Source organism: Poecilia latipinna, unplaced genomic scaffold (genome assembly GCF_001443285.1).
Source record: "Poecilia latipinna isolate Pla-1442-1.1 unplaced genomic scaffold, P_latipinna-1.0 Scaffold98, whole genome shotgun sequence".
NCBI lineage: Eukaryota > Metazoa > Chordata > Actinopteri > Cyprinodontiformes > Poeciliidae > Poecilia > Poecilia latipinna.
This window is the reverse complement of record NW_015112714.1, coordinates 1-18,979: the sequence shown is the minus strand read 5'-3', so window position 1 is coordinate 18,979 and position 18,979 is coordinate 1. Positions and strand designations below refer to the sequence as shown.

The 18,979-nt window shown below is 38.5% G+C and overlaps 1 long non-coding RNA gene across 4 annotated transcripts in view; it reads right to left on the bottom strand.

Annotated features, from left to right (window-relative positions):
* The window catches only part of LOC106942969 (uncharacterized), a 31,600-nt gene extending 13,762 nt beyond the window's left edge, over positions 1-17,838 (bottom strand). For 3 of the 4 annotated variants that reach the window (XR_001423770.1, XR_001423773.1, XR_001423778.1), the window contains exons 1-4: positions 17,717-17,838; positions 14,715-14,920; positions 13,934-14,070; positions 11,664-11,944 (exon numbers count right to left, since the gene is read on the bottom strand). This is a non-coding gene — a long non-coding RNA (uncharacterized LOC106942969). Of the gene's footprint in view, positions 1-11,663; positions 11,945-13,043; positions 13,079-13,933; positions 14,071-14,714; positions 14,921-17,716 lie in introns of all 4 variants that reach the window. The other variant, XR_001423780.1, reaches the window with a different exon arrangement.
* Positions 17,839-18,979: the final 1,141 nt, after the last annotated feature.

Here is an 18,979-nt window from a genome sequence, read left to right as displayed (position 1 = left end):
GAAGACTCAAGACAGCCATAACATTATGATTTTTTACAAGTGTATGTACACTTTTGACCACAACTGTATAATAGTGTTCCATTTTTTTCACATGACTCCATGTGTTCCTTAAGTTAAATATATATATCCAACATTTTCACCCCTATCTTTAACACAAAACTTAAAAGAGCAAAAATCGGGCTAATGTGGTGACGCAGGGGCAAAGCACAACCCACGTATTGAGAGCCTAGTCCTCATGGCGATGGCCGCAGGCTCGATTCCCTGCCTGGTGACATTTGCTGCATGTCTTCCCCTCTCTGATTGCCCTCTTTCCTGTCAAACTACTTTCAAATAAAGGCCACTAGAGCCAACAAAACCTTTAAAAAAAAGAGCAATAATCAATTTTAGTGCAGACATCTGTTTATGTTCAAGACATTGTGAAAACCAGATGTGTTTTCATATGAGTCACAGCTCACTGGCAACCAGTCAAATACTGGCAAAACCCTCTTTGAGTGAATGACAGCAATAGGCGGCTCAGGTTAACTCACTCACTGATACATCTAAATTAAAAAAGAAAACACAAACTTTAGACAAGATTATTAACTGAAGTAAATTCGGTTCTTTCCGTGTATCATATTTGTGATCATCTTCACTTCAGCTCCTGCTTTACTTGTTCTTTTTTTTTTTCTTTAAGGTTAATCTTCCTGTTACATCAAAGAGAAACAGAAATATCCCCCAGCGGTTGTCTTGATTCGAGTCAAAACTACATTAGATCATATGCTATTCTGAAACGTCTTGGGCTTGATGGGCTTTGAAGAAATCTGACAGTGTGAAGGGAATTACCTGGTTTAGACCTCGAGGGATTCGAGGGATCTATTGAGATAAAAAATAATATATATATATACTGATTTAAGGGTCTATATGGTGAATTTCTGATTACCTTCTAAAGTTTTGTGGCTAAAGTCGAATGGGCTAACCAATAACATTGCTATTTGGTTGACCTCTTGATTCCTCTGGTAAAAAGCAGTACTTTGGAGGACAGCAACATTTCTCTTACATGGTTATTTAATTTAAGGTAAATAAATCACCACAGAGATAATCAATTTTAATACTAATCCCTAAACCACCAAAATTCCTAATTCTCCCATTGGTCAATTTACAGCAAATGTGGATATTATTCAAATCTCCGAACTCTCTCTTTTATTTTTCAGTATTACTACTATTGTACTATTGCGTGCAGGTTGTTGTCAGTATTAAATTTTTTTAAGGTTCTCTGAAAGTGAAAACACTTGCATACAATTAGGTGCCATTTTGCAGAGGGAGGCGGACTGTATTAGAGAGAATAATCTTAATCTCTTCACTTTTCAAAATCAGCTTTAAAGATTTAGCTATAATCAGCAAATCATACCAGGACATGAAAACTATTTTACTAGTGATGAAATGTTTGATCCTTTTTGCCAGGCTAAGAAGAGGGATCCCAAAAATGTCCTTTTTTTTTTCCATTTATGAATGACAAGCCGACAAAAAAAAAAATTCAACGCCATCGAAGACAAGCACAACTGCAGTATTTTTTTTAATTTTTTTAAATTACAGTAAAACAGTGAGGCTAGGTGGCAGACTAGTCCAAAGGTTAGGAAGGTCACAAGAGCACAGCAACCTTCCAGAGCCTTCTCAACATCTCCAGTTTAATAAGATGAACCCAGACAGAGGTCAAGTCACCAGAAGACAAACCCACGACATATTTTGAAATCATACTTTATTTCCTCCAAAAAAAAACAAAAAAAAAACTGAGAATCAGCAAAAATGAAATATTAGCCTGAGGATTTCTTCAAATAGTTTAAACAGAATAGGTTTATGTGGAGGAACTTGAGGAGTTTTGAAAAGCTCGTTTCTAAAAAAAAAAAAAAAGAGTGAGGAGGTCATAGCAACTGGACTGTTTCACTCTCAACCATTCGAAATGTCCTTGTCTGCAAAGGACTAATCAACTTCTGCTTCTGTCTGTTTCTCCCTTGTGGGAAGAAAAGACAGATAAGTAACTAGTGGCTTCTTTAATCCAATCAGATTAACAGCTTATATTGGTGAGAATGGGACAAAAACTGTTTGATGAATTCATCCCAGTAACAATTTCTCTTTGACAGCAGTAGACACTTGATTTGCACAACATTGTTCTAAAAATGGAGAAGAGATGAGTCACATTTCATCCTCTATTACTCTGAATAAGAACATGTTTCACTGATGTTTGATTTTCTAATGTTAAATAAGTGAGCTTAAAGGCAGTATGTCTTTCCAGCTTGAGTTTAAGACAGAAATATGAGCCTGTTCTGTGAAGTGCACACACACAGACACTCCTAAACACCAAACTCACACAAGCTCCTAATAAATTATTGCCCAAGCGTTAGGCTATCTCCATATCCATGACGCAGCTCCAGCCTGCAGTAAATAACCTTGTGTCCCCACATTAGCAGGGTAGCAGTGTTCCCCTTTGTTTTGTTGGCACACACCCAGACAAAAAAAAAAAAAAAAAAACACACAGCATCATCTGAGCCCAGGCCTCATCATCATAAATCTATTGACACACAGAATGCCAGCAAGGAGGGGGCAGCTAATTATTTCAGGGTGAATAGGTGGGCATTGAGGTGATACCGACACAAAGAGGTAAGGGATCGAAGATGCCACCGACAAGCTGGAGTGGGTTCACATAGAGGGTTCTCCATGCGAGGAACAGTCCCCTATCAATGTCACTGTTAAATATTGGTCAATTCAAGTTATGAGAACTATACACGCCACACATCCTGTGACTAATAAAACATGTCTTCAGCTGCTAAATGTTGTAATTTCACCAATTATTATGGTGCGTTCGCACCGAAAGCGATTTGAGCGTCAGGCGCATCTGGTTTACATTCAAAGTCTACGCGGAAGCACGTCGACGGCCGTCCAGGCGCGATTTGAACCGTTTGGAGCGTTTGAAGCGTCGAGCACGTCCAACGCGTCCGACGGAAAACAGCGGCCAGAGCTGACGCGTCTGAAGCGCCTCCACGTAGGATTTGAACGCAAACCAGACACGCGAAACGCTAGGTGTAGAGCAAATGGGTCAAGGTTCTGCTTTCAGAGAGTGAACTTGAAGCGTCGCACGCGTTTTTGACACACCTAACACGTTTGGGGTGAACGCACCATGAAGCGTCTCATCTGGTTAATGTTTGACTCTCCCTGTTTTGTGAAGGAGTTTTCGCCAAGTGCATGGAGACAATTTAACAGAACCAATAACTGTTTCTATCCCTGAAAACACAAGCCTTTTTATCACCACCCTAATTTATTTACGGCGTTTTAACTAACAAGTAGTGGTAGTGAATGCTTCGCAATCCTGGATAAGTCGATGAAAGACGAACACCAGCAGCCCTGGAAAACCAGAGTTAATCACTCCATTTGCTGCAGAACTGGAGATATTAAAACACCAACAATGTTTAAGAAGTGAGTCACAAATGGCATTCATAGATTCAGCAGAAGATGTTGGTTGTGAGCTCTGCTCTACACGGAGCATCGATCTACTTAAACTCTGTGAAAACAGCCGATATCACAAAATCAGAGACAGTCGGTTTGTTTTACTTTGGTTCAAATCTGAATTTTTATCAGTGCAGAAGAATTTTTTTTTTAACAATATTTTTTTTTTTCTAAATTTGACAGATGAAAACATAAACTCCTAAGAACAAGGTATTGACCTGCTACTGGTCTATAGTAGCCCGTCTCCAACTCCTGATAAATGTGGTTCTTTTCTTCCGGCTATGGACAGAGCCGGAGTTAAGAAATAATCAGTTTGTCGGTTCTTGAAAAAGGTGGAAATATTAAGAATTGGTGCCAAGCGAGCATTAGTTCATGTCTAGAAGGAGTTTGGTGGAAAAGGGGCTTCTGATCCACCTAAAACCGTAAACCAGAAATATGCTGGTTACCAGCATCAATCTACACTAGGTTATAACTAGTAGCACTTTCAAAACTTTTACACTACATTCTCAAGATATAAAGTTATTTTTACAGAAATGCCAGAGAAAGCGGTGGAAGTCACTCTGGCTGCATGACGCATAAAGTACGGCATCACTATTGACTCTCTTTTAACAAAAACCAAGGCAGCTGTTTGCAGCTGTTATTCGTGTGTTCTTCCTAATGAGGATGTTTGCCTGACAGGCCACTGAACCTTTTTAAACATCTAAACGATTAAAACAATCACAACTTAATGACTGAATTATAAGGAGACTGTAAGACCCTAAGACGTCTCATTATTACCAGTAAAGTTTTGGTATTGTACCGACATGTAATGGTTTGTTTTCAGGGATGCGTCGTTTCTGCTGCACTGCTGGTGTTCATTGAACTTACAATGTGTTTTGGTTACAGAGGGATGAACGTTGGGGCATCTGCTGGAGGGAGGTTGCTGACCGCCCAATTATTGATTGACCTCAATAAACCTTCTTCACCATATAAATATTTACCAGACACTGTTTCTTCTCAAAGTGTCTTTTTTTATACAAATCCCTGAAGCACAGCCTTAAGGCATTTAAAACCGTGGTTGCTTTGTTAAGTATGAGAATTTCTCTTTGTATCTAACAAATGTGTATTTAAAGCAAAGTTGGGTGAAAATGTCACCCCACAAAATAATAATAAAAAAAAAAAATATCATGAAAACAAAAAAGCAATTTGATGGTGAAAAAAATAAATGTTGGGAGACATTTAAAAAAATGTTATTTAAAAATACTAAATTAATTAAGAACCAGCTGAAAGTTCAAATGAAAGAAAAATAGAAGTGACGAGACTGTAGCATCGTTCTGTATGCACAAGTTTTGTTAATTAGCAATTTCTTATAAATATTGGAGGCAAAAACCACAGTTTGTCCTCCAGGTGCTGTACACAAAGACGCCGGGGTGGAATTAGTAACGGAAACCCTTCTCACCCCTGCTGCTCGACCTGGCCAAGGTGATGCATCTGCATTTTTATTGGCCCCACATTTATAACCCGAGCCTGAGAAACAGCAGTCAACTTTCCATTGCTTGACTCGATTAAAAACACAGATTGTTCTTTATCTTATCTACTTATGAAAAATAAAACGGGAGAGTACAAGTTTCAGTTATTAGATTTGGAGAGCACTTAGCCTTTCACATGCAACCAGGCAGGTTTGTTCTTTCTACCAGATTATTCAGCTCTAGTTTTAAGTTTTCTTTGATGATCTGAAACATTAAAGCACAACAGAAAAAGCAAAGTAGGAAGAATTTTTTTCAAGGGGTCTAAAACTTACTTAATATGCACGTATGAACTTATCGCCTTTATTTTTTGAGACCACATTTCAACTACATTGGATCTTAGACGAATTTTTACTCCATCAAATAACTATAAATGGGACCCTCTCCTAATCTATACTTTGCCAAACTAGTAAAAGGTCATCTCTGCTCCAAATGCAAACAAAACAGAAACAAGGTGCTGACTGTAAGTTCTGGATTTCAGCTGCGTCCGAAGCCTGAAACAAACGGTGGTCTTGTCCTGTTTACGCTGAAGATAATGAATAAGGCATGAGCAACATGTGCTACGCTTTTTCCTATTTTATTTTCTTTCTGCACTATCGCCCTCTCAGTGTTACACTTGCTCATTATTCAATGTTTCAACATCAATAATGCATCAGCACCATGCACACTGGTCCTCATGCAGATCTTCACCGTGTTTTACGTTGTCCCAAACTTGTCTTTGATATTTTTGCTCAATTCCGTTTTGTCTCCTCGTGATTTCCACATGGAAGCCGCCTTTTGTTAAATATGTCCCCTTGTTCAATCGCAAGCTAGTGAAATTAGCAACTAGCAATCATCGGTAAGTGGTAAGCAGCAAAAAAAAAAAAAAATAGAAGAAAAAAGTAATTATTTCCCCCAAGAGCGCGGAGGAAGATATTGGAAATTACTAAGCTGGTTAAAACAAAAGAACATGAACTGAATGCAAAAGGCTGCTGCTGAATGATGGAAAAGCAAGTGAAAATTACAAGCCAACAAGTTTTCTATTTGAACTTTAAATGGTTTTAAATGGTCAAAGTCAGAGTTCATTTTCAGATGCACGCTACATTTCAGATTTCATGATGCACATTTTCTTCTGCTCCAGTTTTCCATTCTATCTTCCCTGCCTTATGAGTATCTAAATCATTTAACATGAAACTTGCACAAGTTCCATCCATCATCACTGAATATACGGGCGACAGTATTTCTTTATTTTCTTGTTCTGTGCGTGACATTGGAGGTTGTTTTTAAACATTCATATTCACCAGCTCTCGGCAAACTGTGTGTAAAATCTTTTTTAGCTAAAAGCTGGTGAAGACTTGTCACAAGAGAAACAAAAGGGGTATAGTGGTCATAAAGTAAATACTGTATTTGTAAAGACTACAGCTGAAGTGTTCAAATTCAATTTAAAAAATTCTTTATTGATCCCAAAGGATCAATAAATTAACTGGAAATAAACCAAGACACCATTTGACACTTAAATAATCATTTGGAGCAATACTATGTGTATAAATAAATATAAACAGTATATAACAATAAAAGTGAGGTTCAATTCATTCCTCTCCACACAAAAGTGTAAACTTTGACAGATGTTACTGATAACCCCCTAATAAAAGTTTTAATTTCCCCAAATGATATTCTTTCTACAGAAGAAATGATCAATTTAAAGGCTGGTTAACTTCTGGGGAGGTTTTTTCCATTTTTATTTTTTTTTAACCAACAGTGAATGAATGTGGTGAATGCCTGCAGTGTGAGCATCTGTTCAGATTTCTGTCTCAGTATAAAATGTGGAGGGAAAATTCGTTTATAATTTCTTATTAAAAGGAGACTGTCTGAAACTGATTTTAAGAGTTATTATATTTCTGTAAAATGCCAAGAGCTCCAAACTGTGAAACAGATTGAATCAAACAAACAGAAACGAAACAGACGACTCTTCATCAAGCAAGATGGTTGCCTAGGTGAATTAGCAACAGGTGCCATGACTGTACTGGAGATTCTTATCAAGCAAAACGTAATTGAACTGAAGAAGTATTCAGATCCATGGCGTCCACACGCTAAAGCACGTTTATGCTAAAGATTTTCGATTCTTCAGCGTGAAAGAGGCTGAAAGTCATCGTGAAGACCAAGGAACCCAGAAAACAGGCAAGGGAAAAGCCATGGAGATTTTAAAGCAGGAGTATAAAACAGTATTCAAAGCTCTGAACACAAAGCAGCATTCAATGCATCATTTGATCATGGAGGAGTGCGGCATCACTCCACATCTGCCAAGACATGGCCATCCACCCTAAATGACTGGCTGGACAAGAAGGGAATAAATCAGAGAAGCAGCCAGTAGTCTCTGTTAGACAAAAGGGTGATGATTATAAATGCTAGCAACATTTTTCACATTTTCATTTAACCACATCCAACGTCTCTTCACTTTGACAAATATGCCTTACTTCCTGTTGGCGCATGACATAAAGTCCCAAAGAAATACATTAAAAGTTGTAACATGACAAAATGTGGAAATATTCAATGGACACACAGGATTTTGCAAGAGGCTGCATCCGACGCTAGTCTCTCAGACAAATCAGGACCATTTTAGCCTTCACAGGAATTTCAGCAAGGCCCCCCCAATCTACATTTGGAGGGATATTCGTCAAAACCGAGAGCAAAAAATGCAAAGCAGCTCCACTTGTAGCAACATGTAAGGCAAAAAATATCCCTAAATATAGATTTAGCAGTGAGTCAAATCTCTTCTTTTCAGGGCTGGCATCGTGTGGCTGTCTCCCACCTGGTGTAGTCACGCACCAGTGGGTCGGCTCAGTTGGGGGCCGAGAGAGCTCGCAGACTCAACCCAGATGCTGATGGAGTAATACCGCTGCCGCTCTGATTACGTTCACGGGGGAGGCAATGACAGACAAGTGAAGGCAACCTGCTGTGCTGCACGGTGCCAGAACAGAGAGGTGTGCTGCTGTTTATGTCTGTGTGTAATGGGCTTGATGAGCAGAGCGTGAGTGGGCTGTGTGAAGTACCAGAGAGGGTGGGGGCGGCGCAGTGTCTGACTATTAGATTTGTCGCATGATATGACTTGAATATTAGAGGCACGGTGAGAGAGATTTTGCCAAGCATGCATAGAGACAAAACTGTACCGTACATGATCGACCACAGGGTACAAAAAGGAGGCGACTCCAACATTTGTGGGATTGTCTACTCTCGGATGCTTAGATTTGGATTGGGAAGCAAATTGGACATGAAAGTCACGACATTTTGCACACAGCCATTACAGTGGATATGAAATATATACACACCCTTTGCGCTTGGTCTCTATATCGAATGAATTAGACCATAAATAATATTGCCACGTTATAAACCTTTCATATGACATGTTTTATTCAACTGAAAAGAAAATAAGCCGAATTGAAAAATATAACAGATTAAAGCATGACAACAACCTGGTTGTATAACTACAAGTGACACTTTGTGGAAACAGATTTTAATACCATTCTAGTCTGTTAGCATTCCACTATTAGACTGTAACATATGTAAAGACTTGCAAAGTTCTCCAAATGCCTCAGATTGCGAGGACATCTGTTGTCCACAGCCCGCTTACATTAACCTATCAGGTATTTGGTTGAATTTAAATTATTACAAAACTTCAGTTTTCTTCTAGAGAAATCAATCTTTTGCTCATCGTCACTTTTTATCTTCACCCTTCTGACAGACATTAGAATGGTGCAGTTTTATCCGTATTTTGATTTCAGTATAATCTTTGGTTATTTTGTGCCAATCGGTCCAGTTGGGTCTCATCCACAAGGTTTTGGCAGATCTTAGCCAGGCCTGTATTTTTTTTCTCTGGATGACAAAGTTGTCCTCTCACAAATACACCTCTTACTTAGATCAGACATTAGAAAAATATAGGAGACCATTGAAGATCAGAATCAATAGTAGCCAGAAATGCCAGTATGGACCTTGGCAGTCTCCCTGACCAGTTTCAGTCTCATACTTTTTATTAATTATGTAGAAACATCCAGTTCTCTTGATGCCACTGTTGTCTAAAAATATATATATATTTATTTATTTCTTCACTGTGTCAACATATAAAAAGTGGAGGATGTTTTTTGTATTCTCCTCCTGACTGATACTTTTATATGAGATCATATTGATCCTTTATAACCCTTCTGCCAGCTATGGCTTATGTAGCCAAAAGACACAATTGAGCAAAATGTCCTAAAACTTCTTCACAGATAGCTAAACATTATTTCAGGTACGATTACAGTCATAAGAATGCCGAATGCTTGAACTTGAAAGGAAAACCAATGAAGTTGAAGTCAATGAAGTATTAGTTTAAGAGTGTCCTTACTGTTGCAACCAGGTTACAGAAGCTCGTTTTTATTTAATCCTCTAACAAATCTGTTGTTTTTTTTTCAGATGAAATGTATGGCGCATACGTCACATTAAAGGAAACAACAACCAAACATTTTACCAGGGATGTGTGTAGACTTTCTACGTCCAAAGCCCTTTAATCCATCCATCCATTTTATGTACACCCTTGTCCCTAGTCGGGTCGGGAGGGGTGCTGGTGCCTATCTCCAGCGAACGTTTCGGGTCAGAGGCGGCCCTGGACAGGTCACCAAGTCTGTGCAGCCCTTTAATATATTTCTATAAAAATCAAGCTTGCTTTATTAAAATGGCACAGGAGGATGTAGAATTACTATCATTCCTGGCACTCGTTCTCATGGTACATCCTGTTCTCTGACCCTCCAGACATTTACCTGCTTCTGTTTCTGTGCGGTGTCCGAGGCAGGGGTGTCTAATATGGGTTACTGGTAGTGAACCAGGACTGGTGACCCGTTAAAGATATACAACCTTAATTAGTTTTTTTTTTTTTTTTTTTTTAACCATCACCTTCTCTTCATGTTGGGGATGGCATCTATTTGCCTAACCCTAATTACAACTTCATCTGAATCCATTAAAACACATTGGGAGAGAATGCTGCCACATTGAACATAATGAGGTTTGGCTGATTAGTTGCTGGTTGATAACATGCTTGGTAATAACCCACACTTCTTATTGGATTCTATAAATAAAATTCAGTAGTCCCGTACATCGACTTTCATCCATTTCCAGTGATTTACAGAATTGATTTATGTGACATCTGATCAAACTCTGGCCCGACAGAGCAGGACTCCAGGATGTCAATGGGCCTCAGGTACTTTGGATTTTAGATTTAAACACTAAACCCTAAATCCTTCCATTTTTACTAACATTAGTGTCCAGTTTTAGTGCCAAGAACACGGAGTTATTCTCCAGTGTCCCTCCAATTTAATGAATACATCCATTACAAGAAACTAATGCAGGTAATAAAATGAAAGAATTATGCATAGCACCCTTGTATTTAAGGCACTGGATGAGTTGAGAACCACAACTCAGGAATATTTAAGGAAAATGTCAGTCACATCATTTGCACATTGCTCAGGCGAATGCTGTAAATATAAGTTAAAAGCATTAACCAGGTAACACGTGGAGTACGTGTCAGAAAAAATGAGGAAAATAATCATCGTCCTGCCTGATCATCTGATTCTGAAGAGCTCATAGCATTTTTCGCACTTTTTCAGTGTCAGATCAGCTACAATAATCAAAAATAAATAGGGTTTTTTGGAGGAGTGAATTTATATGTTCTTTCAAATTAAATTTTGAATTGGCAACACGTGGAACGCTGGGGTTCAAGTAATGAACGTAACAAAATAACTAGACATAAGAAATGCAATAAAGACCAGAGCAACTAAGACAATGTCTAGACACGAGAAATAAATATAACTAGAATATCACTAGGGGTGAACTACAGTAAAAATGGAAAGAAGGCAGGAATAATAGAAAGAACTAAGGAACACAAATAATAGCAAAACCTAAAACACACACCCCAAGATGCAAACAGTCAAAAATAAAAGGTTCTGTGTCTTGCTACATACATATTTGTTCTAGCTTTTTACACGGTTTTGTTTCCCAATTAAATATTTATCTCATAAGTCATTTACACATATTATATATAAATATATATATACATATATATATCAACATATGATGTGCAGATGAACCTAAAACCAATCATAAAGCTTTAATCCCCAAAACAACTTTCCCTCTCATTAGCTTTGGTCAATTAGTGGGAGTCACTTTCCAAAGCAATCTGGTGCATGTTCCTTATGCCATGCAGCAGCTGGCTGGGGCATGAGAAGCAAGCAGAGAACTACAAGGACACAAACACATCTAAAGTCAAAAAACAACAGGCTTTCTGATCTGCTTTTAATTTTAGATAGATTAGACAAGATAGATAGATAAATAGTACTTTGTTTATGTGAGCGTGTAGTTCATTTAACAATTCAATGTGCAGGTTCATCCCAGTAGGTTTTCAGGAGTTTCATGTCCTACAGAGATTTAAAGGGACAGGCTACAAAGGGCTCAAATGCTGCAACATAGACCTCATGTCGAGGAAAAGAAAATGAATGCTTGACTTTTTGTCACCCCAGCAGTCATCTGACAAATCCGTTTTAGTGACATTGCACTGTTCGCTGCAGATAGACGTGCCGAGAGCTAACCTCCCACCTCCAACACCAATCAGAAAGGAGAACCGGCCTCATTATTCAGGACAATTAGCCAATGGGCTCCGCGTCCTCTGCCATTACTCACGGCTCATTTGGTTCCAGTCAGACGACGGTGCCATGTCCAGTCAGGCTGCACGTCACTCAGGAGAGGTGACACAGAAAGACGAGAGAGGCGGCCAGTTCAAGATCAACTGAGCCTGGAACGCAGCCGTCGCTCTTTGTTTGATGCATAACGGGTAATATGTTTCCTCTGATGAGGAAACATTTTGCTGCTTTTATCAAACATGAGCGATCTGTATGGGGCAACCTTGTAGCACAGCGGGCTCGAGAATTGAAGTGACAGCTAGTCATGCTTCTGGCAGAAATCTGTATAAACAGATACACACAAACACACACAGATTAAATTTTGTATGCATGAGTAATTCAACCGCTAACCCTTTCCCGTAGCAGTTTGGCATTAGTGTTTAATCCAACAACCCCACAAATTTGGATGCTCTTGGCTAATTTGGCCTCTTTAAATCCATGGTGGTTTATGTCTACAACTTTGCACATCATTCTTTTTGAAGGGTATCCCACATAGACAGCTGGGAGCCAGAGAGAATCAAGTCTAACGAAACAATACGGTGTGTGTGTCGCATTAAGAATAACACAGAACAGTAGCACCACAGAAATCCGTTAAACCTCAACTTAGGTAATAAAAAGCCTCAATGCCATTCACAATCAGGGATACTCTTAAAATCTGGTACGATTGCTTTTGGTGTGGGCATGCAATTGCAGCCAGAAGTTAAAATAGGCTCACCATGGGCACAATTATATTACAGGATTTTGAAGATTTCTCTAAATAATTTTTTTTCCATGGATAAATGGTCATATAGCACAAAGCAGCTGCAATGATTCTTAAAACAGCAATTGCAAAAACAAGTCAGACAGGCTCTCTGAACATCTTTGATCATTTTTTCCTTTGGAACTTCATCTGCTTTTACGTTTATGTTCAATCCATTACCACATCCTCTTTAGGAAAATATTGTTACAACTCCATTAACTCAGAAATATCAATATTTTTGTGTTCAGGCACAAAAAGACTAACCTCACAGGATGAGCCGCCATTACTTCTGCACATAATTCAGCACACACACCACTTCAAATTGGACTTTTAGGCTCTTTGGTACCAACACAGCTGTCACAAATTTGTACCCAATTCCTTTGCAGGATTTACAAAACAAGCTAAAAGCAAATTACAAAAAAAATTTATTACATTTTTCCACCAACAAAGGGAATTCCTAAGATCCAAAGGATGATTTTTATGTAAATGGTTGAAATGACTCTTGATATGCCTCACAGTTTCTCACATAAAAAAAAAAGTTTATAATTCAGTGTTTTTTGTTATTTTAATAGTTAAAGTAGAAATCTGGGTTGTAAGCTCTACAAAATACACTGATTCTGCATCTTCAAAGAACAACATTACCTTCAGAGGAAGAGCTTCAGAAAGTATGTGGGAATCTTTGGGATTTATAAGCATGAGAAAATATTAAATTACTCCGGTTGCCATTAGCCATGTTGCACCAAATTGTTTATCGACCCATATCTCAGCGCTGACACTTTCTGATGAATGATGTTATTAGGAAAAGGAGGAGCAGCGGGGGTTGGGCATGACAAGCCATTTTATGACTGCCCCAAAACATTGACCATTAATACGCCTGTGCATCTGTGCATAAAGCTTGTATCATGTCCATTCTTCCATGTACATTGGTACGCAGATTGAACATTTTAATGTGAACCCGACACTTGTCTTTCAGTTAACCAGTCCATTCATGCTTGCAGTTTGTCCCTTAATGCATGTTGTTGCCTCTCGTAACATGATGAGGGATAGAGTTCACACCGACGTACAGTACGTATTGACAAACTTATTAAATCAGGAGCCTGATGAAGTCTGGCAGTGAAGTTCGTCTGTGTTTTTCCATGGCCGTGGGGTAATTTCTCTGATAAACGCATACTCTAGTGAATTACTGCAGAAAGTACCCATTTTGAAAAATCCTCTTCTCTTCTGTGCTCTTTGCCAAATGGAAGGGCTTTTAGTCAGGATGACAGCAGTCCTTTCAGTCTGGTTAAGTGTTCAGCCTCCATTCTCAACAGCATGTTAATAATACTAACAACTGAAAGAAGGGCTCGCTCCAGCAAGAGAGCCAAGTTCCAGATTTCTGCTTTTACGATGCCTCCGATAATGATGCCAGCAACATTTACTATTGGCACAGGAACCCCAGGGAAGACAAATGATGCCTCAAGCAAACCCATTATTTTGAATTTACACTTTCAGCAGGATAACAAGAACATTTTGATGCTGTAGCGTGAACCAACCGTTGGATTTTGTGCTAGCACTGACGACGACTCTTTGCTCTGCTGTCCTCGTCAGCTGACGTGTCGGGTTTCAAAAAGTATCAGACAAAGATGAGATGAATTTTACTATTCACGCCCAGACCTGATTACATCCAAACCTGTAGAATGAAGAAATCACAGATCCTGGTCTTATTGAATATGACTGTACATGTGTTGGCTATTGATACATGGGCAGTTGCTCAGGGCAACATTAGTAGGGGCAGACGCATTTGACCCAGATAAAAAATATACAATAAATTATTTGTCAGCTGCACCCTTTATAGGTCTTCGACTATTTCTATGCAGTGGAACAGCTTTTTTCTGCTTATATAATTTTTGGCATCTTTTTGGGTGCCGGAAAAAGAGGCTCAACCCGGAGGACACTCATCCCAGAACCACCACTGGCTACAATGCTGTTTTACTTCTGAATCTTGTATCAGTTTTCTCTAATATTTGACGTATTCAGTCAGCAATCTGTAAGGAGCCTCAGCCATAAGCTGAAAGTCCTCCAGGCAGAGCTGCAGTAAGTCTAGGTGACATTTGAGTTGCAGCAGGTTTCAAGTCATTTGACACCTGTCTCATTTACATCTGCTCGGGGCCCATGGGCCGCTGGTTTTTAATGTACGTGTGCTCGGACTCATATGGACCGTGCGTAAGTGAGACAGAGTGGGAGCGAGGCCGTGCCTCACTACACCTACGAAGGATCAGCCGGGGTCGGAGGAGAAAAATGAACTAATAAGCCTTTCCAGTGGCAGAATCTCACCCAATTTATTTCCAAGCTAACAGGCGTTGGTTAATGAGCTGAAGCAAAGCGCCGGCTCTCTTCCTCCTCTCTCACCCTCTTCTCCTGTCCTCTGCTGTTCCGCCGGTGATTCTGCAGACCAAACCAATTACTTCTGAGCGTACCCATTCACGTGCACAAACGTTGACATTTATGAGGCCAAACCCCACATGTTCACAGTCTCCGGTCTGAAAAGAACAACACCGCGCGCTTGCATAAAAAACATGCAGACGTGTTGCTCATATGCAGCAACGACGAAAACATGTCTGTATATGCTAAGCTTTTTGTTTGGTCTGCCATTTACTAAAAGTCACTGGAAGGTTCTACAGTATTTAAGGAAATTGTTGGATTCATCAGTCTTTATCTGAAAGCTTCAGCAGACATATGAAGTCAAACTGATGTAGCACTTTGCTGACATTTTGGAAGCAGAACAGATTGCATAGTGTTTAGACAGGGGACATAAACTATTTTAGAGGAAATCCTGTAAAAAAAAAAAGTTTTGCATTTCGTCACATTGTTGGTAAGGTGCATAGAAAGACAACCCATTTCAGTATAGAATCAAGTTTCAGAATCACACAATCAGCTTTTCAAGATTCCTTGTCGGACCCGGTGGTTCTTGGATCATCCTCTAAAAGTGTCTACAGCTCCTTATGAGCAACCAGTGACTCTGCAATCATCCTTGGAAGTCTGGAAGGTTTTGGAGGGGTTGGTGGCCCATCATGAATCACTGGGCTTAAATTTTACATGTCTTGTTATCCCCCTTAGTTCTGTATATTGAGTTTGGTCATGTTTGTTGAATCTTCAATATCTTTTGTGGTACAAATATTATACAGAAATTAAGAAAGGTAAAAACATATATGATGTCATTTTTTTTCTTCTTTTTTTTAATTCTGAATGAGAAGAAATTATTTTTTTTAACTGATACTACTTTTACACTGTTGCTTGAATGAAATCTTCATTGCCAAGACTATAACTCATTTTTGGCTTGACTGCAGATACTTAAATCCACTTATATTTCAGTCAGTATCATCTTGTAATCAATCAAACTTTACGTTTCACTGATTAGAATTTACGTCCATAATTTGTAGGATTGTTTTGGATCACTGATGAGCTAAAGGCCACTAATTTCACACAGAGGCTAAATCATTTATGTGTAGTTAGTAGCATCTTAGGCTAACTAAATATGGCAGCACGTCTTTGTAGAGTCACACCATGTTTATCATTATCCATACAGATATTTAGAGCGTACAATTTCTCAAGGCAATGCTACCCTACGGCCTATAAGAAAAATGTTAAGTACATCATTTCTAATGATGTAACAAAACACCCTGTTTTTTCATTTATGGTTCTTTCAAATATCATGTATTATCATGAGACTAAGCTTATTTTATCTTCACAAATTATATGTATTATGCTTAATTTCTGTTATTTCTCAATTTTATTATTATTATTTTATTTTTTTTTACAATATTTTATAAAGAAAATACAAGACATCAGTAGTGGTAGAGGGTCATATGAGGTGTGTGTAAATGAGAGTACCATCAGGCTGTTTTTCTCACTAATTTCTTTCTCTCTTAAGCAAATGTCCCAACTATCCTTGCTTAGTATATCCTTTTCCAATGCACCATCTCTAAAATGCCACCACCAATAGATTACATCTGATTACCGTCGTGCTGTGGTGCTCAGATCACCCATCCGGCTCAAATAGTATTGAATTTATAGGTGGGAGATTAAAAAAATCCTACTCTGTAAGTAGTACAGTAGAAGTGAACAGGGAACAGCTCAAGTGACCTTTTGAGAAAATGCCCGGGGAACCTTCCAGCAAAATCCCACATTCCTGGAACAGCAGTCCCTGACATTATGGATGGGGATTTGCAAATTAATTGCCAGCTATGCTGTTTCCAGACAGGGAATTTAACTTCCCAGCAGCTGTGAATCATCCAACAAACATGCGAAAAAGGAAATTGAAAAACCTTCATATACCCTAAAAATTATTTACTTAGAACACAGAAGTAATAGAGCGAAAACACATTTAGTACCAACTCACTTCACCCTTCTATAAAAAGCGGATTAAAAAAATCTCATTGATTGTTTCTCATCTGTTCTTGAATTTCTTAAGATTTGGGGCTTAATCTTTGCTTATGGACTTCTTGTACTCAGGCGTGATCTGAAACTGTAAATAATTAGTTCAAGTCGTGATTTGACAGCTACTTTTTCACACAAGGCCAACAAATATTTTTAATTTCTTTGTCTACTATTACAATTTGTTTGATGAACTGAAAAATTTAAGTAAAAATAAAAAACTAAAACACAATGAACCTGTAATGGGGGAAACGTTTTCGCATTACACAAGGGTATTGTGATTGATAAACATTCTTCACGTACATTACACAAATTTGTTTCACAGGCAGCGCCTCATTGGTTTAGATTTAGGCCCATAATAAATATATTTCTAGATGTGCCAACATTTGCTGTGGAATAAAAAGTAATTGAGTGAAAACAAGAAACAACCAGTTCGGAGATATCTACATGTAAACCCTAAAACTGTTTTAAATTTTTCTGCTTCTCTTAGGATTTCCTACAACTCGTATTGCCTTTAGCTGTTAAAAAGAGCTTTGATTTTGAAAGTTGGAGCGAGTCTGGCACACATCATGTGCAAGGAGGTGAAAAAGACCAAAATTTACCTCTAAATTTCGTCTATTTTCACTGTAGTGCAGATTTCCTGCTTAATTTTCCTATTAGAAGAGAGATAACTTGAACTTTAAAACAGCAATATACCTAAGATTCAAAAGTATTGGTATTGGAGTTTAGTGGGAGTGGAGCGTCGCCATTGCACAGCCTCGTATCTGCTTCGTCACAAGCACAGCCTAACCGTTCTGCTAACATGGCTAAACTTTAATAAAACCACACATAAGTTGGCTATAAAACACCGAAATTATACAGTCCTACTATATGTGATTTCGCACGCATTTTATTATGATTACCTGCATAAACCGTGGAAGAGAAGAGACGAGAAGCAGAACATTCTGGTTTGACGCAGCCGCAACACCGTTGACAAGAAGGTTCCCTTCTTATGGCGGGCCTACTTCCTTCACACAACACTGCCCCCTTGTGGCGCCATCCACAGCCGCATTCACATCAGGATCAACCAAATAAATATTAACAGGTATTTGCTAGAATGATTTTTCCCCCCTTATAACTGGCATGCTCCTAATAAACTGTTAATGAACTATTCTCAATATGAAATAAACAAATGTGACTGCACAATTTGTGTGCACGTACACATACATCAGAAAAGGAGCTCATGTTATTTAGGAAAATATCTAGGCATAACTAATGTTAAGTAGCCATCTGGGACATTTATTTTACTTTCATTCTGCATGGAGGCTAATTTAAGTTGCTCTCTGTACCTTAATGTACTGCCTAAAGGTACAGTGGCTTTTTAGGAGTGACATGATGCTGATTTTTATTCATTTAAGCTGGTTAAGCTGGTCACACTGGGCTGGGTGTGTCCTCATTGGGTCACCCCAAAGCTCTAATGGCTACAAAACGTTTGAGGACCTAATTACAACCTGAGCAGTGCTGCGGGAGGCTCTCAAAATCTGTTAAAGCCACTTGCCTTTTAATTCCAGTAATTTGTCCCCTTCTAATTGTATAAGTTGGTCTTTGCAGGCAAATGACTTTGGAAAACCAAATCTGTAAAGGAATCTTACAGCAAGACTAATATATGGGGGTATATTTTAATTAGGCCCGAGCAGCTAAGCGCTGCGAAGGCCTATTGTAATCGTGCTGTTTATTATTATTTTTCCCGTGCCAAATGAATTGGCTTTTTGGGGGCTTTATCATATTCAAAAACTCACCAAACTTGGCGGGGGCATAGAGCCCGTGTTAAATTTACGTATTTTAAGGTCCACGGAAAAATTGCAACAGAAACGGCTCAACGGCGCCACCTGGAAACTTTCAAAAGACCCTTTCCTATTCACTTACTTTATCGTAGAGACTTGAAATTTGGTACACTTGTAGAGCTCCCCAAGACACTCAGAATTTACAATTAATGTCATAGTGCAGGTGTAACCCAGGTTGAAATAGCCTCTTCATAAAAATAATAGTAAATTAGATAAATAGGAAATAAATAAATAAATAAATAGGAGAATAAATAGGGAATTAATTGATCTTAAAATTGTTATATTTATATATATATATATATATATACATATATATATATATATATATATATATACATATAT